Source organism: Bufo bufo, chromosome 4 (assembly GCF_905171765.1).
Source record: "Bufo bufo chromosome 4, aBufBuf1.1, whole genome shotgun sequence".
Lineage (NCBI taxonomy): Eukaryota > Metazoa > Chordata > Amphibia > Anura > Bufonidae > Bufo > Bufo bufo.
The window spans coordinates 498,900,149-498,915,833 of record NC_053392.1 but is presented as its reverse complement, the minus strand read 5'-3'; the positions used below and the strand labels follow the sequence as shown (position 1 = coordinate 498,915,833).

Genomic DNA, 15,685 nt, shown 5'->3' with positions numbered 1-15,685 from the left:
CTGTGCCTTTGCAGCCCCCCGATGGAGAGGGAGAGAGCCCCCAGACAGCCGCCCGAGAGATCCCCTCCTTACCCTTCCCCGTCTGCGAAGTTCTGAGCAGACGGGGAAGGTTCCCATGGCAACAGGATGCCTCTCAGGCGTCCTGCTGTCCATGGTGCTGAACAGATCTGTGCTAAAAGGCATAGATCTGTTCAGTGTAAGTAAAATACAGTGCAGTACAATATATATTGTACTGTACTGTATTATACAGACATCAGACCCACTGGATCTTCAAGAACCAAGTGGGTCTGGGTCAAAAAAAAAGTGAAAAAAAGTGAAAAAAAAAGGAAAAATCAAAAAACACATTTATCACTGATAAAAAATGAAAAAAATAAAATTCCCTACACATGTTTGGTATCGCCGCGTCCGTAACGACCTGATCTATAAAACGGTCATGTTACTTTACCCGAACAGTGAACACCATAAAAATAAAAAATAAAAAACTATGATGAAATTGAAATTTTGCCCACCTTACTTCCCAAAAAAGGTAATAAAAGTGATCAAAAAAGTCGCATGTACGCCAAAATTGTAACAATCAAACCGTCATCTCATCCCGCAAAAATCATACCCTACCCAAGATAATCGCCCAAAAACTGAAAAAACTATGGCTCTTAGACTATGAAAACACTAAAACATGATTTTTTTTGTTTCAAAAATGAAATCATTGTGTAAAACTTACATAAATAAAAAAAAAGTATACATATTAGGTATCGCCGCGTCCGTATCGCCCGGCTCTATAAAAATATCACATGATCTAACCCCTCAGATGACCACCGTAAAAAAATAAAAATAAAAACGGTGTAAAAAAAGCCATTTTTTGTCATCTTACGTCACAAAAAGTGTAATAGCAAGCAATCAAAAAGTCATATGCACCCCAAAATAGATGCCAATCAAACCGCCATCTCATCCCGCAAAAAATGAGACCCTACTTAAGATAATCTCCCAAAAACTGAAAAAACTATGGCTCTTAGACTATGGAGACACTAAAACATTTTTTTTGTTTTAAAAATGAAATCATTGTGTAAAACTTACATAAATAAAAAAAATTGTATACATATTGAGTATCGCCTCGTCCGTGACAACCTGCTCTATAAAATTACCACATGATCTAACCTGTCAGATGAATGTTGTAAATAACAAAAAAAAAACGGTGCCAAAAAAGCTATTTCTTGTTACCTTGCCGCACAAAAAGTGTAATATAGAGCAACCAAAAATCATATGTACCCTAAACTAGTACCAACAAAACTGCCAACCTATCCCGTAGTTTCTAAAATGGGGTCACTTTTTTGGAGTTTCTACTCTACGGGTGCATCAGGGGGGCTTCAAATGGGACATGGTGTAAAAAAAAACTGTCCAGCAAAACCTGCCTTCCAAAAACCGTATGGCATTCCTTTCCTTCTGCGCCCTGCCGTGTGCCCGTACAGTAGTTTACGGCCACATATGGGGTGTTTCTGTAAACTACAGAATTAGGGCCATAAATAATGAGTTTTGTTTGGCTGTTAACCCTTGCTTTGTAACTGGAAAAAAATATTAAAATGGAAAATCTGCCAAAAAAGTGAAATTTTGAAATTGTATCTCTATTTTCCATTAAATCTTGTGCAACACCTAAAGGGTTAACAAAGTTTGTAAAATCAGTTTTGAATACCTTGAGGGGTGTAGTTTCTTAGATGGGGTCACTTTTATGGAGTTTATAATCTAGGGGTGCATCAGGGGGGCTTCAAATGGGACATGGTGTCAAAAAACCAGTCCAGCAAAATCTGGCTTCCAAAAATCGTATGGCATTCCTTTCCTTCTGCGCCCTGCCGTGTGCCTGTACAGTAGTTTACGGCCACATATGGGGTGTTTCTGTAAACTACAGAATTAGGGCCATAAATAATGAGTTTTGTTTGTCTGTTAACCCTTGCTTTGTAACTGGAAAAAAATATTAAAATGGAAAATCTGCCAAAAAAGTGAAATTTTGAAATTGTATCTCTATTTTCCATTAAATCTTGTGCAACACCTAAAGGGTTAACAAAGTTTGTAAAATCAGTTTTGAATACCTTGAGGGGTGTAGTTTCTTAGATGGGGTCACTTTTATGGAGTTTATTATCTAGGGGTGCATCAGGGGGGCTTCAAATGGGACATGGTGCCAAAAAAACAGTCCAGCAAAATCAGCCCTCCAAAAACCAAACGGCGCACCTTTCACTCTACGCCCCGCTGTGTGCCCGTACAGTAGTTTACGGCCACATATGGGGTGTTTCTGTAAACAGCAGAGTCAGGGCAATAAAGATACAGTCTTGTTTGGCTGTTAACCCTTGCTTTGTTAGTGGAAAAAATGGGTTAAAATGGAAAATTAGGCAAAAAAATGAAATTCTCAAATTTCATTGCCATTTGCCAATAACTCTTGTGCAACACCTAAAGGGTTAACGACGTATGTAAAATCAGTTTTGAATACCTTGAGGGGTGTAGTTTCTTAGATGGGGTCACTTTTAGGGAGTTTCTCCTCTAGGGGTGCATCAGGGGGCTTCAAATGGGACATGGTGTAAATAAACCAGTCCATAAAAATCAGCCTTCCAAAAACCAAACGGCGCACCTTTCCCTCTACGCCCCGCTGTGTGGCCGTACAGTAGTTTACGGCCACATATTGGGTGTTTCTGTAAACGGCAGAGTCAGGGCAATAAAGATACAGTCTTGTTTGGCTGTTAACCCTTGGTTTGTTAGTGGAAAAAATGGGTTAAAATGAAAAATTAGACAAAAAAATGAAATTCTCAAATTTCCTCCCCATTTGCCAATAACTCTTGTGCAACACCTAAAGGGTTAACAACGTATGCAAAATCAGTTTTGAATACCTTGAGGGGTGTAGTTTCTTAGATGGGGTCATTTTTGGGTGGTTTCTATAATGTAAGCCTCGCAAAGTGACTTGAGACCTGAACTGGTCCCTAAAAATTGAGTTTTTGTAAATTTCTGAAAAATTTCAAGATTTGCTTCTAAACTTCTAAGCCTTATAACATCCCCAAAAAATAAAATATCATTCCCAAAACAATTCAAACATGAAGTAGACATATGGGGAATGTAAAGTCATCACAATTTTTGGGGGTATTACTATGTATTACAGAGGTAGAGAAACTGAAACTTTGAATTTTGCTAATTTTTCCAAATTTTTGTTAAATTAGGTATTTTTTGGTGCAAAAAAAATTATTTTTTTGACTCCATTTTACCAGTGTCATGAAGTACAATATGTGACGAAAAAACAATCTCAGAACGGCCTGGATAAGTCAAAGCGTTTTAAAGTTATCAGCACTTAAAGGGACTCTGGTCAGATTTTCAAAAAATGGCCTGGTCCTAAGGCGTAAAAAGGCTGTGTCCTTAAGGGGTTAATATTTTAAAAATAGTAAAAATATTAATATTAAAGTAGCCTTTATTTTATGCAGCTTGATTATAGCCGTACTTGTAAAACATTAATGTCTTGTCATATGCTTGCAAGCTGTCCTGAAGGTTCGGAGCTACAGCTACATGAACTCCATATATGATAATCATCATGATGCATGCTTGTCTCTGTTACATCCTAAAAAGAACACGTCATCTCTGCTGACATGTCTGGTTTAGGCTGGGTTCACACGGGCGTTGCGGGAAAAGGTGCGGGTGCGTTACGGGAACACCCGCGATCTTTCAAATTTAATGTGGATAAGTGCAAGATAATGCACCTGGGGCGTAAAAACCCAAGGGCAGAATATAGAATATTTGACACAGTCCTGACCTCAGTATCTGAGGAAAGGGATTTAGGAGTAATTATTTCAGAAGACTTAAAGGTGGGAAGACAATGTAATAGAGCAGCACGAAATGCCAGCAGAATGCTTGGATGTATAGGGAGAGGTATAAGCAGTAGAAAGAGTGAAGTGCTTATGCCGCTGTACAGAACACTGGTGAGACCTCACTTGGAGTATTGTGCGCAGTACTGGAGGCCATATCTCCAGAAGGATATAGATACTCTAGAGAGAGTTCAGAGAAGAGCTACTAAACTAGTACATGGATTGCAGGATAAAACTTACCAGGAAAGGTTAAAGGACCTTAATATGTATAGCTTGGAAGAAAGAAGAGACAGAGGGGATATGATAGAAACTTTTAAATACATAAAGGGAATCAACTCGGTAAAGGAAGAGAGCATATTTAAAAGAAGAAAAACTACCACAAGAGGACACAGTTTTAAATTAGAGGGGCAAAGGTTTAAAAGTAATATAAGGAAGTATTACTTTACTGAGAGAGTAGTGGATGCATGGAATAGCCTTCCTGCAGAAGTGGTAGCTGCAAATACAGTGAAGGGGTTTAAGCATGCATGGGATAGGCATAAGGCCATCCTTCATATAAGATAGGGCCGGGGGCTATCCATAGTATTCAGTATATTGGGCAGACTAGATGGGCCAAATGGTTCTTATCTGCCGACACATTCTATGTTTCTATGTTTCTATGTTTCTATGAGTGCAAAACATTGTAATGCGTTTTGCACTCGCGTGAGAAAAATCGTGCATGTTTGGTACCCAAACCCGAACTTCTTCACAGAAGTTCGGGTTTGGGATCAGTGTTCTGTAGATTGTATTATTTTCCCTTATAACATGGTTATAAGGGAAAATAATAGCATTCTGAATACAGAATGCATAGTAAAACAGCGCTGGAGGGGTTAATTTTTTTTTTTTATAATTTAACTCACCTTAGTCCACTTGATCGCGCAGACCGTCATCTCCTTCTGTCTCCTTTGCTGAACAGGACCTGTGGTGAGCATTCATTACATGAACAGGACCTTTGGTGATGTCACTCCGGTCATCACATGATCCATCACCATGGTAAAAGATCATGTGATGGATCATGTGATGACCAGAGTGATGTCACCAAAGGTCCTTTTCATGTAATGAATGCTCACCACAGGTCCTGTTCAGCAAAGGAGACAGAAGGAGATGCCGGTCTGCGTGATCAAGTGGACTAAGGTGAGTTAAATTATTATTATTTTTTAACCCCTCCAGCGCTGTTTTACTATGCATTCTGTATTCAGAATGCTATTATTTTCCCTTATAACCATGTTATAAGGGAAAATAATAATGATCGGGTCTCCATCCCGATCGTCTCCTAGCAATCGTGCGTGAAAATCGCACCGCATCCGCACTTGCTTGCGGATGCTTGCGATTTTCACGCAACCCCATTCACTTCTATGGGGCCTGCGTTGGGTGAAAAACGAAGAATATAGAGCATGCTGCGATTTTCACGCAACGCACAAGTGATGCGTGAAAATCACCACTCATCTGAACAGCCCCATGAAATGAATGGGTCGGGTTTAAGTGCGGGTGCAATGCATTCACCTACCGCATTGCACCCACGCAGAAATCTCGCCCGTGTGAACGCAGCCTTAGGCTGGTTTCACACGGGCGTTGCGGGAAAATGTGCGGGTGCGTTGCGGGAACACCCGTGATTTTTCCCGTGATACATTGTAATGCGTTTTGCACTCGCGTGAGAAAAATCGCGCATGTTTGGTACCCAAACCCGAACTTCTTCACAGAAGTTCGGGCTTGGGATCGGTGTTCTGTAGATTGTATTATTTTCCCTTATAACATGGTTATAAGGAAAAATAATAGCATTCTGAATACAGAATGCAAAGTAAAACATCGCTGGAGGGGTTAAAATAATAATAATAATTTAACTCACCTTAGTCCACTTGATAGCGCAGCCGACATCTCCTTCTGTATTCTTTCTTTAGGACCTGGGTAAAGGACCTTTGATGACGTCACTCCGGTCATCACATGATCCATCACCATGGTAAAAGATCATGTGACGTACCATGTGATGACCGAAGTGACGTCATCAAAGGTCCTTTACCCAGGTCCTAAAGAAAGAATACAGAAGGAGATGCCAGCTGCGCTATCAAGTAGACTAAGGTGAGTTAAATAATTTTTTATTTTTTTTAACCCCTCCAGCGCTAGTTTACTATGCATTCTGTATTCAGAATGCTATTATTTTCCCTTATAACTATGTTATAAGGGAAAATAATAATAATGATCGGGTCTCCATCCCGATCATCTCCTAGCAACCGTGCGTGAAAATCGCACCGCATCCGCACTTGCTTGCGGATGCTTGCAATTTTCAGGCAACCCCATTCACTTCTATGGGGCCTGCGTTGCGTTAAAAACGCAGAATATAGAGCATGCTGCGATTTTCACGCAACGCACAAGTGATGCGTGAAAATCACCGCTCATGTGAACAGCCCCATAGAAATGAATGGGTTGGTATTCAGTGCGGATGCAATGCGTTCAACTCGCGCATCGCATCCGCGCGGAATACTCGCTCGTGTGAAAGGGGCCTTAGTAAATGCATGTGTTCCCCATGAAATAACAAGTCTGGAGCATTTTTCTTATAACTTTGCATTATTCTGTTCCTCTGTTAGGCTGGGTTCACACGGGCGTGACAGATTGGCTTAGGATGCGTTCAGGGTGCGTTCAGTGAAACTCGCACCATTTTGCAAGCAAATTCAGTCAATTTTGTCTGCGATTGCGTTCAGTTTTTCAGTTTTTTCCGCGCGGGTGTAATGCGTTTTGATGTGTTTTTCACGCGCGTGATAAAAAACTGAAGGTTTACAAACAACATCTCTTAGCAACCATCAGTGAAAAACGCATCGCACCAGCACTTGCTTGCGGATGCAATGCATTTTTCACGAAGCCCCATTCACTTCTATGGGGCCAGGGCTGCGTGAAAAACGCAGAATATAGACCATGCTGCGATTTTCACACAACGCAGAAGTGATGCGTGAAAAACAACGCTCATGTACACAGCCCCATTGAAATGAATGGGAAAAAAAAGTTGAAAATACTCCAGACATAAAAAGTGGTTGCAAAAATATCCAAACAATGCAATACCTACGCGTTTCTTTCAACTTCCGTGCCCTTACTCATGGCGGTAGACTGAAATTGCCCAAAACGCATAGGTGTAGTTTGGATCTTTTTGCAACCACTTGTTATGTATTGAATTTCTTAAATAAAGTACAGATTTATGGCTCCTGAAACGCTGGACTATTTTCTGGATTCTGTAGTGTCCGTGCAGCACAGTTCCTGGGAGCACAAAGACGAGACAGCTGGCTACAAACTCTTTTATAATATGTAGGAATAAATTAACAACTGGGTGTTACCATTCACATTGTCAAAGTGGTGTGTCCCTACACAGTCTGGCATCGTCATCCCTGATAGGACATTATCAGACTGTGTATGGACACTCCTCCAGCTGTTAATACCCAGTTGTCAATTTATTCATATATTTCTAGGAAGAATAATAGAGGAACGTACGAACACACAGTTCTAAGAAAAGATGCTCAGGGTTGTTATTTCATGGGGGTTTGCACGTATTTACTAACATGGACATGTCAAGAGCTGTGACGGTTCCCCTTTAAGTCTGACCGGAGATATATATGAAGAATACAGAAGACATAAGTACTCTTTCCTTTCTAAATAGAGAACACCAGAAAATAGTATCCAGATTTCCGCATTATGATTTATATCTGTAGTGAAGGAATGACTACTCCACCTACTACTTGCCATGCACGTGCTAGAAGTCATGGCAGAGCAAAGTTTAAAAATACCAGACTCTCATCACGTAAATTATAACCTTTGAGGCAACACTGTGCCATTATAGCTTTTTATAGACTGTACTATGATTCAATTATACGCCTATGCTTGGCATCATATAAATGTGTGACTATTATAATACTGTAAAAGCTGGTCACATAATAAAGCATTCCAAAAGAAAAATGAAAGTTGCTAATTATTTTCAATGACACGTTTGGTCACGCTTTCTCGCATATCTCTATGACATTTACAGAACTTTCACACTCCGTGGCCTACCACACTGTTTTTAGCACATGCAGTCTTTTGTTTGAAAGCCCAGGGTGGCTGCCCTTCAGTGGCATACATTCAATGAAGGCAGACTGCAACTGCAACAGGACCAGGCGGTAGGGGGTCCTGGTGCTGAGATCCTTCTTCTCCTTCCGATGTGAAAACACTGAATTTCCATGCAGCCACCACTAGGGGAGCTCAGTGCTAACAGATGATTACAGCTTCAATTTCAGTCAATCGTACTAGCATAAATTCCCATGCACTGAGCTCCCCCTAGTGGTGGCTGCTGGCAGCCAGCTTTGTAACTGATGGGAAGCAGGAGATTTATCAGTCTATTTATGCTTGTTTTCTAGCATGAATACATTAAGAAATATGGGGGTCATAATGAGCGCCATATTTATGAACCACTGTTCCACTTTACTGACAAAAAAGTCAGATAAAATGGGTAAGGCCAAGGGTGATTTTTTTTAATTCAAATTTCATTCACTTAAAGAAAAAAAAGTAGATTCATCAAAAATCTAGAGCACTGAGCAGTGATTGACATATGCATACTAAGGAACAGGGTGGGGCAGGGGGTCAATGCTAAGTTTTGCTATGGGGCTCTATGAGATCTGTGAACTCCCCTGCTGCCCTTACTTTTGTTGCATATGTACATGATTCTTCCACAGTGATTTCAACTTCTTCCCCTGTTGTTACGCTGAGCAGTGGGGGACACGAGAACACTGGCATGGATATACCATAAGGCCTCTTTCACACTACCGCATTTTTTCCGTTTTGCGGGGCGTTTTTTGCGTTCCGTATACGGTCCGTATACGGATCCATTCATTTCAGGGGTTCCGCAAAAAAAAACGGAATGTACTCCGTATGCATTCCGTTTCCGTATTTCCGTTTTTCCTTCCGTTGAAAGATAGAACATGTCCTATATTTGGCCGCAAATCACGTTCCGTGGCTCCATTAAAGTCAATGGGTCCGCAAAAAAAACGGAACACATACGGAAATGCATCCGTATGTCTTCCGTATCAGTTCCGTTTTTTGCGGAACCATCAATTGAAAATGTTATGCCCAGCCCAATTTTCTCTATGTAATTACTGTATACTGTATATGCTGAACGGAAAAACGGAACCGAAACGGAAACACAACGGAAACAAAAAAAAACTGAAAAACGGATCCGTGAAAATCGACATACTGTAGTGTGAAAGAGGCCTAAGTCTTTCTCATCACAATAATAGGACGCATGGTCTGTAAAAGTAAAAGTGAGAGTCAGTGGCGTACATAGAGAAGTAAGGGCCCCATAGCAAGAATCAAACCAGGCCCCCCACACAGGACAGAATGGTTTCTGCCTAAACCCTTTTCAATGACCCTTGGGCCAATTTTTTACTGCCTCGTTTGCTAAAAGTTGTTCCTTTAGAGAATAGAGTCGTGACCAAGTTTTCCACCCCAGTAGAAGAGGGGATGATCCCAACTGGGCCCCCTCTTGCCCTGGACCCCATAGCAGTCGCATGGTCTGCCGCTATGGTAGTTAAGCCCATGGTGAGAGCCATATGTGCATAGTCTGCATAAAAGCACACAGAGTTCCTTGTGTGTGGCCCAGGATAATGCCTCTGTATAGTACTTTATTAGAGTATGACCCCATAGAGCGGCTGGCCGCATGTGGTCAAGCCACGCCCACCCACAGCAACCAATGGCCACACAATTTTTGTGTGAAAAATCGTGCAGCCATTGGCTGCTGCAGGGGTGGGTGTGGCTTGGCTGCATGAGGTCAGCCATACCTTGGGATTACACCTTTACAGAGATACTCAATCTGCACAGGAATGTCTCAATAATACGGAATACCATGGCGCATGTCACACATTTTTACGTGGTGAAGTAAGGCAACATAGATGTCTATTGGTGCAATATTACATGTTAAAACTTGGAAATGTTATTGAACTGTAATGTGCTTGTATGCATGAGCCTTAAAGGGGTTGTCCGAGATAAATACAGCGGCAGCGCAGCCCCTTTCACAGCTAATCATGGGGTGATGAATGCTGGACGCATGATAACTCCTTTAAAGGGGTTTTCAATCACCTTCTCACTTTCCCTCAATTTCAGTGCTGCCATTCTGGTTTTTGTTTCTGGGGTTGATAGTGAAGTCATCCCTAACAACCCCATGTGATCTTTGCAGCCAATCACTGGCCTGAGCAGTCACGTGGGGGTTACAGAGACGTCATTGCTGCACAGAGACCTGTGATGTATCAGTGATGTCCCTAACGACCAGACGCGACCACTCAGACCAGTGAATGACTCACATATGGTAGTCAAGGACGTCATCACTGCAGCACCAGAAAGCAGCAGCAATGTGTCAGTTTGGGATTGGACAGGTGGGTACGGCTACGCCCACATCAGTGTTTGGTAAATCCAGTAGTCTGTATCGGCAAGTCATCAGACTACCAGAATGAATGCATCCGGTATAACAGGACATTGTCGTGGCCTGCAAGATCCCTATTCATTATAATGGGATCCTTCAGGAGTCCAGCAAGTACTCCGGCTTTCTGCCGAAAAAAAAAAAAAAAATGCTACATGCAGTGGCCTTTTTCCAGCAAAAAGCAAGCATTCATGCCGGAAACCTGCCGAAAACCCAACATATCCCATTATAGTGAATGATTTAGAATTACCGGATACGGTAATTCCAGTAGTCTGTTCCTCTGCTGGAAAAGACTACCAGATTTACTGAGCACAGATATGAACCTAGCCTTAGCCTTTTTTTTTGTCATCTTTTTTAAAAAAATCCCTGCTTTCAACTTAAATTTTGTGGTCTACTCGGGAAAACCCCTTTAAATGGTGAAATTAATAATTGTACCCTCATCTTTACTATGCAAATAATTTCGTAATAATCTTTTTGAAAACATGAAATATTTTACTGCTGTATAGATATATAGATATGAGATAAATAGATATGAAATGGATAGATAGATAGATAGATAGATAAATAGATAGTGAGATAGATATGAGAGAGATATGATAGATAGATAGATAGATAGATAGATAGATAGATAGATAGATAGATAGATAGATAGATAGATATGAGATGGATAGATAATAGACAGACAGGAGATAGATAGAGATCTAGATAGATAGATTTGAGATAGATAGACAGATAGATATGAGACAGATAGATATGAGATAGATAGATAGATAGATAGATAGATAGATAGATAGATAGATAGATAGATAGATAGATAGATAGATAATAGACAGACAGGGGATATATAGATAGATATGAGCTAGATAGATTTGAGATAGATAGACAGATAGATATGGATAGATAGATATGGATAGATAGATAGATATGGATAGATAGATAGATATGGATAGATAGATAGATAGATAGATAGATAGATATGGATAGATAGATAGATAGATAGATAGATAGATAGATAGATAGATATGGATAGATAGACAGATAGATAGATAGACAGATATTAGATAGATAGATGGATAGATATGGATAGATATAGATGGATATAGATAGATATGAGACAGATAGATAGATAGATAGATAGATAGATAGATAGATAGATAGATAGATAGATAGATAGATAGATAGATATGGATAGATAGAAAGATAGACAGGAGATATATAGATAGATATGAGCTAGATAGATTTTAGATAGATAGATAGATAGAGATAGATAGAAGGATAGATAGATAGATAGATAGATAGATAGATAGATAGATAGATAGATAAATATGAGCTAGATAGACAGATATGAGATAGATATGTGCCAGCAGTGCGACCAGGAGGCCGTGGAGGATGAGGCTCATTTCCTGCTGCAGTGCCCCAAATACTCAGCAGTGAGGGAGACTCACTTCAGGAGACTGTCTGATCTCTGCCCAGACTTCACCTCCATGGAGGAGGAAGAGAGACTCTCCATACTGCTGGGGGAAGAGGAGAACACAGCGGCCACAGCAGCACAATATATTACTGCCTGCCATAGACTGAGAGGAGCCTGATATACCATAGACTCCTCTCCACCCTGGGCGTGTCCCCATCCCCCAAACCTACCCAATTATTTCCCACTTGCTTTGGCAATGCTAAAATGTATTTAGTCCTGCCAATAAAGCTGATTTGATTTGATTTAGATAGATAGATATGAGCTAGATAGACAGATATGAGATAGATATGAGATAGATATGAGATAGATAGATATATATGAGATAGATAGATAGATAGATAGATAGATAGATAGATAGATAGATAGATATGAGAGAGATAGATAGATATGAGAGAGAGAGAGAGAGGGAGAGAGAGAGAGAGATAGATAAGGTTTTGGAGCTAAGAGCCTCAGATGTATAACAAATACCGCAGTAATACACACATAATACTAATCAGACGTCCCCGCCTGGTTCTGCTGCATCTTTGTGTTGTGTTTGCCTTTGCACTGCCATCACAGATTTCCACCTGCCCATATATATCTCACTTTGTCAGGAGGCACTGCCTGCATAACTTTATCTTTTGCATTCTCCTGGCATTCCAGCACTGAGTGGGTTAAACTAGCAATCTGACAGTCTGTCACCACATGCCCCTAGAAGCATGAAGCTAAAGGGCAGTCAATTAACACAAGGTCTGCCCTATCCTCTAGTGCCCCCTCCTCCCTGCCAAGCCATGCCTAAGCCACCCCACCCTTTACCTGCCCCCTCACATCATCATCACCCTCCCCTGACATCTATCCCTGCAAAACCAGTGCCTGCATCCCAACCCCACATCTCCCCTGCAAAGTGCCTGTCTGCCTTCCCCTCCCTAGACAATGAGCACACATCCTGACAGGAGCAGGAGTCATCTGGAAGGCGTCTTGGGAGGTGACTGCAGAAGAGCTGTCACAGGTGGAGAGATGCTGGTGCTGGAGCTCATGTAGAGAAGGGAGGTGTCTTCTGGAAGCAGCTGCCCCTTTCCTTCCAGCTCCTCCACTCTAGCCCAGACTACTGCTGCTGCTGCTGCATTGGGATACACTGTATGACCCACTTACCCACATCGGAGGAGGCTACAGCTCGTCCCAGGGCCTGCCAGGTCCCCATGTGCTAAGCAAGAGACAGCAGGAGGTGGAAGCCATCCCCAGACAGCGCCCAGAGCCCTGTAAGTAAGATGGCCAGCATTCTGTGACTATGTGTGTGACCTCCTCCCTGCAGCCTGGAGCCTGCATTTGCTCCTTCTATTCATCTACACCAATCTCATTATCCAGTGATGGTTCTGTGCTGTGATTTACTTGTAGATGTGTATGGAGAGAGAGAAATGACAGAAATCTAATATCTATCTATCTACAGATGTAGCGGGGTTAACACATAAACTCAACTCAAATGTATTAATTCATTGCCTTCTCTAGAAACAAAAGTCATTGAAAAGCGATTGAAGGTGTTTGCTTAATGCATTTAGTTTAGATAACACGTCTTATAAAGCGTGTGTTAACTCTACTACATCTGTATCTATCCTGCTGTCATGTATTGTATTATCTGTCTGCCTATATATCATTCTATCTATCTATCTATCTATTCTGCTGTCAGGTATTGTATTTTTTGTCTGTCTATAATATCTATCTAACTATCTCTATCTATCTATCTATCTATCTATCTATCTAGCCTTCTGCCATCTATCCTTCTATCTATCCATCATCTACCCTATCTTCTATGTATCTATCTGTCCATCTATATTTCTATCCTGCTGCCATCTATCTATCTATCTTTTATCTATCTATCTATCTATCTATCTATCTATCTATCTATCTATCTATCATACATATGTAGACCATTACATAGCTCTTATCCTTATTGCTATGTGAGATAGAGAACCAGGCTTCTTCCATGTACATACTATGGAGGAGATGCATTATTAGTGTCCTCTCATGGCAGCAGTCTAGGGCATGTTACGGTTTATCTAAGGTGATTCTGATCTGCCATGGCATACAATGCTTTAAACATGTTGTCCAAAAATGTTACTTATGCCATAATGATAGGGTATCTGAGATGCTGAATCATTTTCATTGACTACTAAGTGCCAGGACGATGTGTATTTGGCATTATGACTGCTCCTTGCCTTGAACACACTGCTCTTGGTTTGTCAGTAAAGTGGCATATACAATATGATTGGCATTACACTGTGGACTGTTAACATATGTAAAAATATTGGATCCCTGATTGCCTTTGTTATGTCTATGGTCGAGGATCTGCTTGGGGTAGTAACTGATGTACATAGCATTAGATATTAGCATGCTGTTTGGTGGAAGAATTTCTGTGATTTTATCTACTTTGCACATTGAGCTGAGGTGACAGTGACGCTCATGCATTGCAGATGTTGTAATGACTGTTTAAAGAGCTTCTGCAGGCTGAAAACAGAAGGCAAGGGTTTAGATCTTAGCAGAGCTTTTATCTACTTGCTGAATGGAGCACATGCCTGACAGGCTCCAACTGTCCAGATCTGATGATAGTTCTGTTTTTCTTAGCAAGCTTCAGCATTTTGAGCATTCAAGTGAAAACAGCGACCAATAAAAGGCAGCAGAGTAAAAGAATTCAGCGGCGAATAATGCTGATCCTTGCCATAATTATACTGCAGTGGAAAAGCAAAGGTTCTAGTCTGCTGACTAGATGACTGGCAATGTATGGCATACTGCAATGCGTTGTGCCCTGAACAGCTCAGTATACAGCTGTGCCCTTCACATCTTAATTATGCCACCCTGCATTTTGTAAGAAGGTGTCACTGTGGCTGCCATAGGCATCTTAGTAAGATGATAACATTATTACTTCTCATTTTACTGTACAAACATTGCTCATGAAAGGTGGTGTAATTATCTAGTCTGTGTTTACCAATGTATTAGTAACATTGCATCATTTTCCCAGCTAATAGCAATATAAACGCATAATAGTTACATGGAGGCACATTGCACCTTCCCAACACATCTTAAACTTACTGTATGATAGAATAAATAAAGACACTACAATGCTCCATTATGGGTTACCTTGAATAAATGAACACCACAATAAATTGCCCTAAATAATTAAATAAATATAATAAATTCCACATTAAATAAATAATTAAACCCATAACCATAATTAATTAATGAGAACTAAATCCACCCAGCTACACTGAGTGATTCTGCCCCCACTAACTCAGCAAAGCGACGAGGAACACATTTAGTTTTTATATAAAAAAGGGAGAGGGGGGTGGGGGGGTGGGGGGTGGCCCTCTTCTTCTTGAAACTGGCCCCGAACCTTTGAAGAACCTGCAATATAAAGGCGACAGTATTCCCGCCACAAACATGACAACAAATCCCAGGGCTGGATTTCTCCCCCAGCAACCAATCAGAAATGGATTTCCTGAGCCAGCATTTACAGCCAAACTGGAACCAACCGGTTACCTCAGCACCTCAGCCACAATTCAGGCATCTCTGAAAATTAAAAGAGCAGGAAAAAAAAAAAGGGGGGGGGGAGGCAATACCACAAATATAGGAGGTGCCTGTGCCCCCATGTGTCGCCCAAGCTAAACGCTCTGGAGGACTAACCATTCACTATATATAGATGTTTTTTTTTCTTCCCAGACCACAAGCATGTATGGGTTAAAGCCAATTGGCATAAAGCTTGGGTTGTAGGCAGTTGGCATAATGCTTGAGCTGTAACCAAGTGGCATAAATTTGGGTTGTATCCAACCATCATAAAGCTTGGGTTGTACACAATTGGCATAAAACTTGGGTTGTAGCCAATTTTCATAAAGCTTGGGTTGTAAGTAACCAATTTGCACAAAACTTGGGTTATAGCCAATTGGCATAAATCTTGGG

General features: G+C 41.0%; 1 protein-coding gene across 1 annotated transcript in view; it reads left to right on the top strand.

The window, feature by feature from the left end:
- The first annotated feature begins 12,587 nt into the window (after positions 1–12,587).
- Positions 12,588–15,685, top strand: part of CDC42EP3 (CDC42 effector protein 3) — a 33,196-nt gene continuing 30,098 nt past the window's right edge. The window contains exon 1 of the mRNA XM_040429610.1: positions 12,588–12,996. The gene's annotated coding sequence lies outside the window, so the exon portion shown is untranslated. The remainder of the gene's footprint in view (positions 12,997–15,685) is intronic.